The sequence below is a fragment of the Benincasa hispida genome, chromosome 11, assembly GCF_027475165.1.
Source record: "Benincasa hispida cultivar pf3 chromosome 11, pf3_genome.v1.1, whole genome shotgun sequence".
NCBI lineage: Eukaryota > Viridiplantae > Streptophyta > Magnoliopsida > Cucurbitales > Cucurbitaceae > Benincasa > Benincasa hispida.
The window spans coordinates 16921360-16936645 of record NC_143488.1 but is presented as its reverse complement, the minus strand read 5'-3'; positions in this window follow the sequence as shown (position 1 = coordinate 16936645).

The window sequence follows — 15286 nt, the reverse complement described above, 5'->3', positions numbered from 1 at the left end:
CCTATAACGACTAGCCATCATTGATTTGGCCAAGAGATCATTAACTTACTTAATAATCTCCCGTAAGTGTGACCCGCCATTTTAAGACCTAGAGGTCCGTCCCAAAAGACCAATCCAAAGGGAAAAAATCTGATTGGGGCAAAACTTAAAGCGACTCTATCCATTTCTGGAGTTCACCTTGATATTGACCAACTTCTAAACCCATCCGAAGAGGGATGCTTCGAAGGCGACACGAGGGCATACAGAATGATCTCACGGTTTGAACCAATGACAGAGACCATAGGACGTGTTGACACACACCCTTCACCCACTTACTATAAATACTCTCTCTGTCCACCTTGATATTGACTCAAGCAAACACCATCTGAAGGGAGATGCATCCTGGGCATCTCGAGGCCAAGCATGAATCTCACGGTATGAACATACAGGAAGAAAGTGAGTGGAATCATAGACATATCTGATACGCCTCTTCCTCCCACTGAGTATTTTATAACCTAGGGTTTAGCTTACTTGGAAAAAACATGGCTAAGGATTTTGACTAAGTGACTTTTAGGTTTGCCTAAGAGTAACATTTACCTTGGATAGTTAAACAACTTTTGATCGTCATCCATTAAACTCTTTAACGGAGTCTTTGACGAAAACATCGCATGCTTGTTGAAAATCTATCTAATTCACCTTTCCAGTAGGTTCCCAGGTAGTGGTGTTACGTTTCCATCAACTTAAGAACCTCAGCATAGCCAGAACCCGCCTTAGATAAAAGGTCCCTTATAGATAGGTTTACAACAAATTTAATCTTTTATTCCAACCAATTTAATCCTATTAAACCGATTTTAAAAGATTAATCTAGTTTACCCTTTGAACTTAGGTCTATCTCAATCTAATTTTAAAACCCTTTTAAAAAACTTGAGTTCACCCTAAGTCCGCATGCAACTCTAAATTATCGATTTTAGGTCTAATTTTCTTTATAACACTTATAAACGGAAACAACTACAATGCTAAGCTAACACATGCAAGGCATTCATAATGCTTATAAACAGCCTAAGTGTCATGCTCAATACATTGTCCATTCATTGCTACTTCTTTTATATAATACTTATACAAAACAGCAATGAAACAAGCAAAACATGCTTCCATTCACCCTTAGACTATAACACTTATAAGAAAAGGATGATGCATGATAATGCTCAATACATGCAAAATATAACTCTTATATTTCATGATGCATGCTAATGCTTTCAAGTAATTTCTTCATGCTAGATTATAACAATTATAATACATGATGCATGAATAATTGCACAACCTAAGGTGGGTTTTTAACTATATGACAAACACATTGGCATATAAGTATCATACATCACATGTATAAACAATAAAAGTTGATGAACTAGGTAAAATTGCCTTAAAATACAAAAGAAAAGCTAACTATTACAAAGACAAGGAGTCTACGGTTCAAACAGACGAACTGGGCCTTGAACCTCTTAGCAAAGCATCACTTCTCCAACCATCATGTACTAAGCACCCCACGATCGTCTACACAATAAAATAAACACTTTGTCCTATCGTATACTAGCGCTCCCAGAGTTAAACGATCGTTTAGCACTCACTATACGATCATTTAGAAAAATCCAAGCGATCGTTTAGCTGTTACTACACGATCATGTACCTTAACTAAGCGATGAATCTTGAAGTACACAATCGCTTAGCGCGCTTCGCACAGCGCCCGTCTTCCGCGATCGTCTAAGCGACTACGATGCCGCGAAGTACCATCGTCTAAGCGATCGCTTAGCTAGCATCTCCGTATCGCATACGCACGATCGACTAGATAGTAACTAAGCGATGAAGCTTGATAACTACACGATCGTCTAATGCGTGCCTTCTATTAAACGACGAGCATCACATGTTCCCACTACGATTGTCAACATCCAGTGCCTACGCGATCGCGCAACCAACGCCACGCGATATGGTAAACGATTTACCCCATCGCTTAGCATTAGCTAAACGATCGATTAGAAAATACTACACGACCGTCTAGAAAAAAATATCTAAACGATCACTTAGTTAAATCCCGACGATCGTTTACCTGAGGTTACCTGATCCGACCAATGCTTGGTCTTCTTCTTCGTTGAGAACTGCATTGTAATGCGCCGAAGCTTCATCACGAATAACTTGACGAACTCAAACGTTTTGAATTACAGACTCGATTGCAAAGTTAATTTCACCCAAAAACACAGGGGCCCTTACAATTAACACTTTGTAATACTGAAAGCTTTAACAAAAAGGCAATTTAAACCCGAAACGTTCATCATATTCATCCACAAATGTAGAAAGCGGTTAACCACAAATGCAGAAACCCACTGCGACTGAAAAATGCGTTTAATTCAGATCTGTAATTTGGAATATCAGAGAACCTAGCTCTGATACCAATTGAAGGAAATCGAAAGTGAGATTTCCATGAGCAGCGAAACAAGACTATTCCAAATTACAATCATGAATGAACATATATTTACAGTCGACTTCAAACAAGCGGTTATACAATTCATACAGAAAAATTACAGCATTAAAAGCTACAATGCACAGAAAGCAAACTCTACGCACATATGAAGATGGGTCTCCACGCTCCATTGCGCGACCGCTCGAACAATTAGCAACCTCGAATGCTCGATCTACATGACCGCAACAAAGCACGAACACTTCGCGCTCGTCCTCAACGATCGCCTCGGTCACGAGCTCCTCAGCAACACAAACAGCCTCCACAGCACCACGAACGGCCTCCATAAAACTTCGACGGTGTCGAGTTGAGTCTGACACCATCAATAAGGCTACCTTGATATTCTCGGTGTGAGAATTCAGAGGGTGGGCTCTGTTCGGACTTGGTATGAGGAAGACGAAAAGAGGAAACACCGATCGTGTACACGATTGGGCAAATGGGAAATGGCGGAGACCTATCGTATAGGTCGATGCCCAATCATTTAGATAAAGCTAAGTGATCGTCTAGCAAAAGATATGAGATCGTTTAGCTCATCGTTTAGCTCGGTCTGTCGCCTACAGACACTACACGATCGTTTACTTCGGGCAAGCGATTGTCTAACAAAACGATGCGATTGTCTAGTAAATACCGCACGATGTTCAGCTCGCCACTACACGATTGTTTAGCTCGCCCAGCCGTCGTTTAGTAAATCTGTATTTACCTGACAACTACGTGAGTTTCTTTAGCGTCGAGAAAAAACTCAAAAAGCTATTTTTTTAGCCTTTTTAAAACTTTTTTTTCAAAATAGGAAAACTACTTTCCTTTTAAACTCACGGTTACCATGAACCCAATAACCGCCCACTCACTTGGTTATTAAAGAAAAAGAATTAATTATCCAATAATTAATATTATTATAAATATAAATGATAACCAACTTATCATACTATATTTATAAACTATAGTTTTAATATTTCATCTCATGAAACATATAAACCATAGTTCTTTTTCTATTCCATGATATTTAATGTAAATCTCATTTACATCAATCCTCCACTAGATGTTTTTTATACATCATACCGATTATATCATATATAATCAAAATACCTCTTTCAATTTGAACATTTCAAATCAACACCAAGAACTGATCCTCAACTGAATCCATTGAGCTACCAAGAGAACCTCATGGACCTGTAGCTCGAAGCTCCAACGGTGTGTGAATAACTGACTAAACTCTTTAGTCACGGGATCCACCATCCGTTAACTATCAGGCACTCCACTAAAGACCAACAGCTAAACTCTCCTTACCACATATATATTATGTGTCCATCTTAACCAATGAGCAATTAACAACCCTTCACAGATCGCTCGTATGTACAGTTGGGCTAATAACCGTTATGCCCCTATAGTTACATCTGTCTCCTTAAGTACCACTGATCCCTTTTATGAACATAAGTCATAGTCCTACTATGAATGAGTCTTCCCTTCCAAAGAGAAGTTGTGGCCACTATGTTCAAGCCCCGGAATCAGCCTTTAAGGGAGCAATCTCTCTACTTATCCCTGCTTCAGGAAAATAGTGAGTTTAATCTTATGGATTCAGTTTCCAACTCCTAGATCAGACAAGTCCCCAAAAAGGTAGGCATATTGAGTTGGCAATCTGGCCACTCTCACCCATACTAATCAAATGACCGCCCTCAAAGGCAGGAGTTTCCAAAACACTCAGGATTGAGGTCGTGTCACCTATGGTCGTTTAGGTGAGATGCAAGTCTATAGTATCAACGGTGTTATATACAGAGTCTAGTCATCTCGTGGTCCAGGTCTTATAAAAACTCTTTGTATAGGACACCTCTACTCGCACGTCTCCACATGAATGGTCAGGATCAACCATCTGTAGTAGTTTACAATGCTTGCAAACCTCTACAAAGCGGATCGTATCCGTAGTGTCATCAGGATCAAGTATCCTACCTTAATCATTATACTACAGAACTATTTAGGTTATCACTTAAGGCATGATCCACTTGTATATCACATATACATGCTTAAGTTCACATAAGATAACCAATGAGCTTTGTTTATTGGATATGAGTAAATGCCAGAATTAAATAACATTATTTTATTCATTGAACAATGTGTATCTTTACAAAACAGCGAGACTCCGGGAGAATTAGGACACCAATCCCAACAGCGTTAACGTCTCGTCATATAACACCGTTCATGATAAAGACTTCCCTTCACTAGGATGGCCATAGGTAACATGACCTCAATCTTGAGTGAGTTGGGAATTCCTACCATTGAGGGCGGTCCTTTGATCTGTATGGGTGCGAGTGGCCAGGTCGCCGATTCAAACCTACCATTTTGGGGATTCGTCTGATTTGGAAGATGGGAACTCAGCTACACAAGATGGAATTCACTCCTTCCCCGAAGCAGAGGTAAGTAGATAGATAGCTCCCTTAAAGGTTGATTCTGGGGCTTGAACGATGTGGCGCCACACATCTTCTCTTGGCCTAAGAGGTGTTCACACATAGTTGGACTATGTTGTATTGTTCATTAGAGAAATCAGTGGTACTTAAGGAGTGAGATGTAACTACAGAGGAAAAATGGTAATTTGGCCCAACTGTACTTACGAGCATCTGTGAAGGGTCATCATACTCATGATTGGTTATATCCGATGGACTTAGAAATATATCTGTGGCAAGAAGAGTTTAGCTGTTGGTCTTTAGTGGAATGCTTGACAGTTAACAGATGGTGGATCTTGTAGTTAAATATTTAGTCAGGTATTCACAGACTGTTGGTCTTTAGTGGAATGCTTGACAGTTAACAGATGGTGGATCTTGTAGTTAAATATTTAGTCAGGTATTCACAGACTGTTGGAGCTTCGAGCTATAGGTCCATTAGGTCCCCTGGGTAGCTTGGATAAAGTCGAGAATTAGTGTTTGGGTTAATTTGAAATGTTCAAATTGACAAGAGGAAGTTCAATTATATATGATATAATTGGACTAATTAATTATATATGATATAATTAACTAAATGTATGAGATACATTATTTTGGAGGAAATTAGATATAAATATGATTTATATCAAGAAGAGGAGAAAATACTATAGTAGATATGTGATATCAAACTATAGGGTAAAAATATAATATGATTATATTTATTAATACTTTAATTGGTTAATTATATGATAATTAATCCAAAAATCACGTTCAAACGTGCGTTAGTGGGAACTGCATCGGTTATTGTAACCGATGAATTAAAATGAAAATTGTTTTCATTTTGAATCGTTCGTCCAAAAATAAATAGAGAGAGCGTGTTGGTGATAAGTGATCAATCACGTAAAAAATCGAGAGCCTATACGATAGTCACTCTGCGCCTAAACGATCGTCAGCCTCGCACCTAAACGATCACACACTAGTTCCTACACGATCGAATAGCTTTCCTAAACGATTGTATAGCGTGTCGTGTTAGTTAAACGATCATATACCATTTCCTAAACGATCGTTCAGTAAAACCTACATGATCGTGTAGTTTCTCCTAAACGATAAGCACCTTGCTATACGATAGCGTCTTTTTCCCTCCTACTTTCTTCTCGCCTACACGATCCGTGCTTCCTTCTTCATCTACTAAATTCACCAAAGACCACGCTTTGGGTTCTTACTCCGAGAATACCTGGGGCTCTTTTATGATGGTGTCGTCCCCGCGACATTCGTGTTCGTGCGATTGTTCCGGCGTTGGTTGATCGAGTAGAGAATTTCGTTGCATTGAGTTCCGAAGTTTGAAGAACATCTTTAACTGGTATGGCAACTCTCTCCCTCGTTTATTTTTGTTCAAAGCATGCCTTTAATTGACTGTTCGTTTGCATAACTGTGTGTTTGAATGTATAATGTGTATTTTGGTCACGGTGAGATTGGAGCGATCCGAACGCGCTCATGGAACTCTTCAGTAAGAGATCCTTCAGTATGTGCTAAGACCGTTAGCCTTAAGTTCCCTCCATAGCATAGAGATGTTTAAATCTACCGTAACTCAATCTAAATGCCAACAAGTTTCTCCAAAAGAAAATTTCAAACTTTGGCACCTTCGATTAGGACACATCAATCTCAATAGGATTGAGAGATTGGTGAAGAATGACCTTCTAAGCGAGTTAGAAGAAAATTCTTTACTAGTGTGCGAATCTTGCCTTGAGGGTAAGATGACTAAAATACCTTTTACTAGAAAAGGTTATTGAGCCAAAGAGCCTCTAGAATTAGTACATTCTGATTTTTGCGGTCCTATGAAATGCGAGTTCGAGGAGGCTATGAGTACTTTATCAATTTACTGATGATTACTTGAGATATGGGCATGTTTATCTAATGCAACGAAAGTTTAAATCTTTTGAAAAGTTAAAATTATTTAACGCTAAAGTTGAGAATGCTTTGGATAGATAAATTAAAACACTTCGATCAGATTGAGGTGGAGAGTTTTTGGATTCTGAGTTCCATGACTATTTATTAGAACATGAAATTGTTTCCCAACTCTCAGCGCCAGGTACACCTCAGTAGAATGGTGTAGCAGAAAGGAGAAACAGAACCTTGTTGGACAAGGTTCGTTCGATGATGAGTTACGCTTCCTTACCGGACTCGTTTTAGGGTTTCGCAATGGAGAATTCGGTATACATTCTCAATCGTGTTCCTTCTAACAGTGTTGTGAGATCACCTCTGGAGTTGTGGAAGGGGCGTAAAGCTAGTTTACGTCACTTCCGCATATGGGGTTGCCCAGCACATATGCTTGACGCAAATTCCAAGAAGTTGGAATCACGGTCGAGGTAGTGCCTATTTGTAGGCTACCTCAAAGGTACACGAGAGGGTTACTTTTATGATCCGTCCAAAAATAAGGTGTTTGTTTCCATAAACGCTACTTTCCTAGAGGAGGATCATATTAGGGAGCACGGTCCACATAGTAAAGTCGTGTTAAGTGAGCTTTCCAAGGAAACTACTGAAACTTCAATAAGAGTTGTTGAAGAACCTGCTTCATCACCCAAGGTTGTTGATGATAATTCATCTGGTAGGTTGGTTCCACCTCAAGAGTTGAGGGAACCTCAACACAGTGGGAGTACGAACCCTCATGGTCGCTATCTGAGTTTCACGAAAATCCTAGCTATAATGGTTGATGGTGACGTTGAGGATCTGTTGTCTTATCAAAAGGAAATGAAGGATGTTGACTGGGATGAACCTTGTGTCTACAAGAAGATCGTCAACAGTTCAGTAGTTTTCTTAATGTTGTATGCAGACGATATACTACTTGGGAGAGGCTCAGTTTTTTCTCGGTATATAGAACTTTCATGATTGTAAGAACAAAGTGCTAGCGCTGTCAGTAGGTATCAGTCTATCCCAGGTCAAGGTCATTGAACCGCAGTTAAGAACATCCTCAAGTATCTTCAGAGAACGAGGGACTACATGCTCATGTATGGGTCTAGGGATTTGATCGTATCAACGCAAAGTCTTGTGGTGAAGTTGCGCTCGATCGATAATTTCCTATGATCGCAATCTTGCATTGCGTTAATGCATATTCTGCACAAAAAATACAAAAATCAATAGTTCTAATACGCTGAACGCATGCGACCGCAATATTATAGAATTTATGCCTAATGAACGCAATTTAACATATTTCATCAACGCAATCCAACATTGTTTAAGAACTTAGCACTATGATAACGTGCATTTCTGCCCGTTATCAACCTTCTCTCGAGCTCAACCCTTTCTAATATCTAACTATCGACCCAAATCTCTTTTATCGCTTGCTTAGTTACAACATTAAGTTCCTCCATCAACAATATCTATTAATCTTCTTTCACTCTCGTGCATACTTTATTAACAGTTTAACATGCTAGATCTAACCCAACGCCCTCTCTCTCGAGCAAGACATTAAGTAATGAACATTCAAACAATGGCCAATTGTTCGCAAGCATTAAGAACAAGCATGCTAAAATAATTAGGCAAAAATTCAATAATTAATTTAGTGTGAGCAATCCATAAAACTAGATCAAAATCCTAGAAACAAAAATTAGTCACTTATGGTTACAACACAAACATAGACCATTCATAGAGTTTCCAAACCAAAGGAATAGAAAATAAAAGAGGGAAGAAGATGCAAGTCGTGTTCTTGACTCTCATCCTCGAATCCAAAATCGCAACCTGATGAATTCTTCAAACCTTTGATCATTTGAAGCTCTGAGATGCCGCCTCTATCCAAGATTACTCTCTCCAGGGAGGCCTCACCGCAATATCGAATTATGCTCTCAAAGTCAGCCCTAAAATGCCTCCGCTCTGCACTGACAGCACAACACAGTATTTATAGGAATCAATCATAGCATTGCAATGCTATGAACCAGCGTTGCAACACTGACGTTGAATTAAATGTAACGTGCTTCATCCAATCGAAGTGTTGCAATGCTGCAAGGTAGCATTGCGATGCTGTCCTATTTCTAAAGTCTCTTGAGTCTCCAACATTGTGGGGCAGCATTGCAACGCTCGCATGACGCTGCCCTGCCTCTTCTTTCAAATTTTTTTACCCTTTTTCTCTATTCTTCCCTGTGATCATTGCCCTAGGTCAAAGTTTTGACCTTCTTGGGGTATTTTGGCCATTAAATCCTCAAAAATTGTTTGTTCGGTCCAATTGCTTAATTTTCTACAATTAAACATAAAAAAACATCATATATCTCATATTAAGCATAAAACTAATTAAATTCTAAGCCCAAAGAAAATACTTTTGGAGTACGTTTCAGTTGCTGATTGAATATATTATTGTAAATATATATATATATATATATATATATATATATATATATAAAACAACAACAAGAACTCGACAACCCAACCTGAATTTTAAGGGTTAAGTTGGATACCCTATTTGGGTTACTCAGTTAGCCAACCCAACCAACACAAATTTTAGAGTTGATCTAAAAAATACCCTTAACCCAACTCGTACACCCCTAGGTTTCGTTTGGGGTTGTTGTAACTTTCAAAATAATTGCCGGCAACTGTGCTTATAAAAAAATCAGCTGTCAAATTTCAAATTTAAAAATAAAAAATAGGTAATAACATTTGGTAAGTTTAGACTAGATTTTATATGACTTAACTATAAAGATTAAAGTAAACATATTATACAATATGTATAAGTCGATAATTATAATTTCATAAGTTAATTATTTATTGTTTTTATAGTTTAAATTTCTTTAAATTATATGATAAAAGTATAGAAAAAATCATTGTTATGAAAAAATGAAATGAGGATATATTATTTCAATTCAAGTATTTTAACATAAGTTCATTTTGTTAAAAAAATTTACATGATTTAAATTGTAAAATATTTCATTTTATATAAATTATTTATACAAGTTTAGAAAAAGAATTGTTATAAAAATGTTGAATCATTCAAAATTTTATTGATATAAGATGAAAAAGACGTGAAAGAAACAAAATATAAAATGATAAGAATTTAATTTTAAAAAGTTAGTTAGAGAGAGTGGCATATTTCTAACAAAGCTAAAAACTAATATGTAGGTGCTTTTAAATGTACATAAAGATTGAAAAGGAGTTTTAAAAAAATTAAAGAATAATTTGTTTAATCAAACATTCAAAAGCAGTTAAGATTCTTTTAAAATTGATTTTGACCTTCAGAAAGCAATCATAAACGCAATTTAAATTAACCAATTTAAAATATTAGGGACCAAAATCACCTATTCCTAAAAATTCATGGACTAAAAAGGTAGTTCTCTCTGCATTATTATATATACTTAATTTGAATGGGATTCAAATAAGAAAATGTATATTAGGAGAAATTGAGAATTGAATAAGATTCAATTACATAAGTTATTGTTTTAATATTTGATATTAATTTTTTTAATTCAAGCAAATTTAATTTTCTCTCATAAAGGCTCCTACAAGCCATAGTTATTGTTAAAGTCATAGTAAGATAGACCTTGTGGAATGGAGATTTGACCTTATGGAGTTGGAGTGAAAGGGGATAGACCCACCAACACGTTCTCTTTCGAGGTATATAAGTACTTAACTCTTTTAATTCATGTTTAATTCTAAATAAAATCAAGTAGATCCAATGTTTCCACTACGCGATGAATTGTTCATTCCCTTCAAGTACACTTAAAAAAATTAAACCTCTAAAATATATCTTTTCCTCTTATAAAATCATTTTATTTTTTTTGTTAAAGTCAAATTCTATGTAACATAATATGTTGTAGCTTATAAAATATGATAAACTAATAGTTATACAAAATTTAGAACAAAAAATATTGCTTAAATACCATATGATCCAATACTTTTAAATGTTCAATTTTAATATGTGTATTTTTAATAAACATTAAAATTGATTTTTATATAAAAGAAAATAGTCTTCATTAGCATTCTTTTTATGAATGGTGAAAAAATATTTACACAATGGCTTTTCTTGCATGTAAACATTTATCATTATTTTATCCATTTCAATAAAAATTAACTTTTAAGAACAAAATTAAGCTTTGTTTTAAATACAAATACTAAATTTAATATTTATTGAAAATAGGAACTAAAAAAGAATGAACCCAAAGTATAGGAAATGATATTTTGACCTTTGATTAATAATGTTTGAGAATAAATCAACATTAAATTGTAAATTTTTAATTTTTTATCTAATAAGACCAGTTGACTCAATGAACAATTTTAAAATTTATGGACTACTAAAAATGACAATCAATCATATTTAATAGATTAATTAATTTTGTTAAATTATAAATTTACTCCCTATGATTTGGAGAAAGTTAGAATTTAGTATTTATAGTTTTAAAAAATAGAATTTTGATTTGATAAAACCTCATAAATACTCTTTATGATTCGATAAAATCTTCCTAAATAGTCCATATAAAATTTTCATAAAACCTATAGTACTATTTATGAATAGTTTATCAAACCTTAAGTAATAAATTATAATTATAAATTATAAGGACTAAATTTTGACTTTCTCCAAGTTATATAGACTTAATTTGCAATTTAACTATTATTTTTTGGTTAAAAGATAATTTTTGCCCCTAAACTTTTATGAAAGCAACAATTTAGTCCCTAAACTTTAATTGGTAACGATTTAATCTCTATACTTTTAAATTTGTAACAATATGTTCCTTGAACTAAAATAAGTGACAATTTAGTCCATATACTTTACAAATTGTAAGAACTTAGTACCTATTATAAAAGAAATTAGGATTGACAAGAGAAATAGTAAATTTTGAAGTTTCATTTTGAAAAATGGCAAAAAGATTTCAAAATTATAAAAATAGCAAAACAAATCTATATAATAGAAAATACTAATTAGTAAATGACAAAACTGCCTTAGAACGACAAAATTAAGTACAAACGATAATGCAAAGATACATTGTTTCAAAAACAACACGAATACCACAAATGCAATCTACCTAAATATTCTATAACCACAAATATAAAGTATCTAAATATTTCATAAGCAAAAATTAAAAATCATCCAATATGGTCCTTAACGCTTCAAGCTACCTATAGAATGCGTGTGTTTGAGGGAAGATGACGTCCATGGGTCATTAGAAACTTATGGATGTCTACAAAATGGACTTCCTCCGATGTGAGAAAGAGCACAATTGATTGTACCGATGAAGTTGTTGTTGATAAGTGAGTATTTGAAAGAATTGCAACTTCAAGACGATGTGACTATTGGAAATATGATTGCGTTTGACATCAAACCAGTTGTGGGAGTTTCATCGTCTTCATTCGATGTAACCATTTTGCTCATAGGATCTTGAAAGCCAACTTTAAACACTATCAATCCTATGGTTGAAAACAATGTTCAAAGTAGAAACCAAAGTAGGAAATATGTGTGTGAGCGAAAAAGATTGGCGACCTAGCGAGGGTGGTCGTCAAAAGCTAGCCAAGATGATGGAATTCAAGAAAGGGTTATTGAACCAACGATCACAGACATGAGATGAGAAGGAGAAAAAGAGATTTTACGGTGGCTAAGTGAAGAAGATGATGAAGATGAGATTTAGGGTTTTTCATTATCTTACTTTAATAAATGATGATGATGATGATATTAATATTAATAATAAACTGAACAAATTATATTTATATATATATATACATACACACACATGTTTCAGAAATTTAAAATTTAATTCTCATTTATATGTTTCTTTTTAATTACAACCGGTCATTTTTACATGTTTCTATATGAAAAATTGAAAACATCGAAAATATGGGAAAAAAAAAAAGAAGATAAAATTAATTTGATAACAATATGTATAAAATAATGAAAAAAATATTTAGATATAATTGAATTTGTAACAAACATTTAAAAAAAAATTGAAAGCTATTTGGATAAAATCAAATTTGATAATAAAAGATAAATTCAAATATAAATTGGAGAGAAAAATCAGAATTTTTTTTTTTTTTTTGTTATTGTGATTAATTCGATAAGTAGTTAGATAAAATCTAATTTGATAATAAAATAGTGGTTCGTTTATTTACAATTACATGTATTCATAATTCTATTTTCATTTAAGTTTTAACAATTACACTGTATTTATAACTCCATCAATCACAAAACCTACGATGTTGTAGAGGCATAGCAAAAATAGCAAGATTGCAAAAGTGAATACTTATTTGTTTGTCAAAAACACAAATTAATGGTTTAATAATATAATAAGATGATAATGAATAAAATGTGATTAAAAAAATATAAAAAATGATAAAATTTGAATGTAATATACTATTTGTTGGATGATAATATCTATAAAATATTAAGTAAAATCCTAATCATTATAAAAAAAATTTAATCTAAACTTAAAAGAATAAAAAACGAATAAAATAATGTAAAATCTAAAGATATATTATAGATTAAAATCAAAATGGTAATAAACAAATTAAAGATGGATTAATTAATATTTTCGAAAATGGTTAAATCAAATCAAAACAAATAGTTAATTTGAATTAATTATGGAAAAAATAAGGAAGAGATGGATTATTTTAAATAAATTCGTGAAGTGGTTATCAAAATCTAATTTGAATCAATTATGGGAAAATAAGGAAGAGATGGTTTATTTTAAATGAATTCGTAAAATAGTTATCAAAATCTAATTTGAATATTAAGAATAAATTCAAAATCCAAAAGAGGGCGAAAATTATGGAATGACACTCCTTCTCGGTTTTGAAATTGGATCTGTTAGATTATAATATGATTAATTTGGTTATTAATCAAGCTCTCCAATTATATTGTATTTAAATCTCGATTATTAATCAAGCTCTTCACTTACACTGTGTTTATATCTTGGTAATTAATAAAGTTCTACACTTACACGATATTTAATATTTCAAATATACAAACCAACTAAGGACAAGTCAAATATTATCAAAATGTCAGCTAAAGTAGTGACTAAATATGAAATATATACAATTGAATCTAATAACATATACAAAACAATTTAAACATTCAAAAATATGGAAAAATATTGATGGTGTTGACATTCAATATGCAGAAAAAATTAGGATCTTAAGCACTTTGATTCCATCAATTTTAGCAAAGAAACATGCATGTTTAGATTAAAAAGAATCGGGTTTCAGAAATTATATCTTTGTTGAACTCTTCAATTCAATAATTTCACCTTGAAATTCTTCTTCAAATGGTTGTAGACCATCAATTGATCTTTCATACTATCCTTAGAATCTTAGATTGGAAGGTGAATTCCAAAATGAATTAAAATTGAAGGGAATAGGAGAGAATTTTTAGAATGTTTGAAGAATATGAGAAAACCCCTTCTCTCTTCAACATTCAACATACATGCATCTTCATACCAGCACAATTGAACTACATCTTGTTCAATTTACATCATGCAATATTTAATTTTATGTGAGAATGACACCAAACCTTAAAAATTGAGTGGAGAATTTGGTGTCAAAAGGTGGAAAAATCCAGTTTTTATTAAAATTCAATTTTTAATTGAATTTCAAATGAAATTCAATTTTTAATTGAATTTCAAATGAAATTCAATTTAATCAATTTAATTTTCTAAAAATTAAATTAAAACAAATTTGATTTATATATTTGAATTTTCATCAAATTCAAATTTTTATTTTTTAAATAAAATTTATTTAATTAATTAAAAATTTTAAGTAATTAAAATAATTTAATATCCAATATTAAATTATTAAAACACCAATTTCACAATCATGAATCCCTATTCATGCAACTAAGGCATCAACAATTACCCAATTCCTCTCTAATCGCTCCACTTTCCCTCTAATCCACTTTCTCCATTCTTCAATTTCGTTTAATTTGATAATTAAACGTGTAACTATATCGTATATAATTACTGATTCCCTTAATTCGAATTTGAACGCTTCAAATTTACTCATCACGTTATTCTAGGGTTTAATCCGTTTGTGAGCTAATAGGGAAACCTAATGGACCTACTGATCATGGACTCTAACTATCCGAGATAAATTGGCTAAACTCTTTAAATCGAATTAATCAACATTCGTTAACTTCTGGGTCACTCCACTAAAGTCCGTAGCTACATTCACCCCACTGTAGATATATTTCTATCCACTCGATATAACCATAATCAATAAGTCAACCCTTCACAGGTTATTCATAATAACAGCTGGGTCAAAAACTGTTTTACTTCCGAGATTACATCTTGCTCCTTAAGTCTCACTGATCCTCTAATGAATAATTGGTTTATGATCCAATTACCAAACTCAATCCCTCTTAGGGCAATGAGAGGGTGGGACCATTGGTAGGAGTGAATTCCATTGCACCCTACATCCTCAATTATCTACC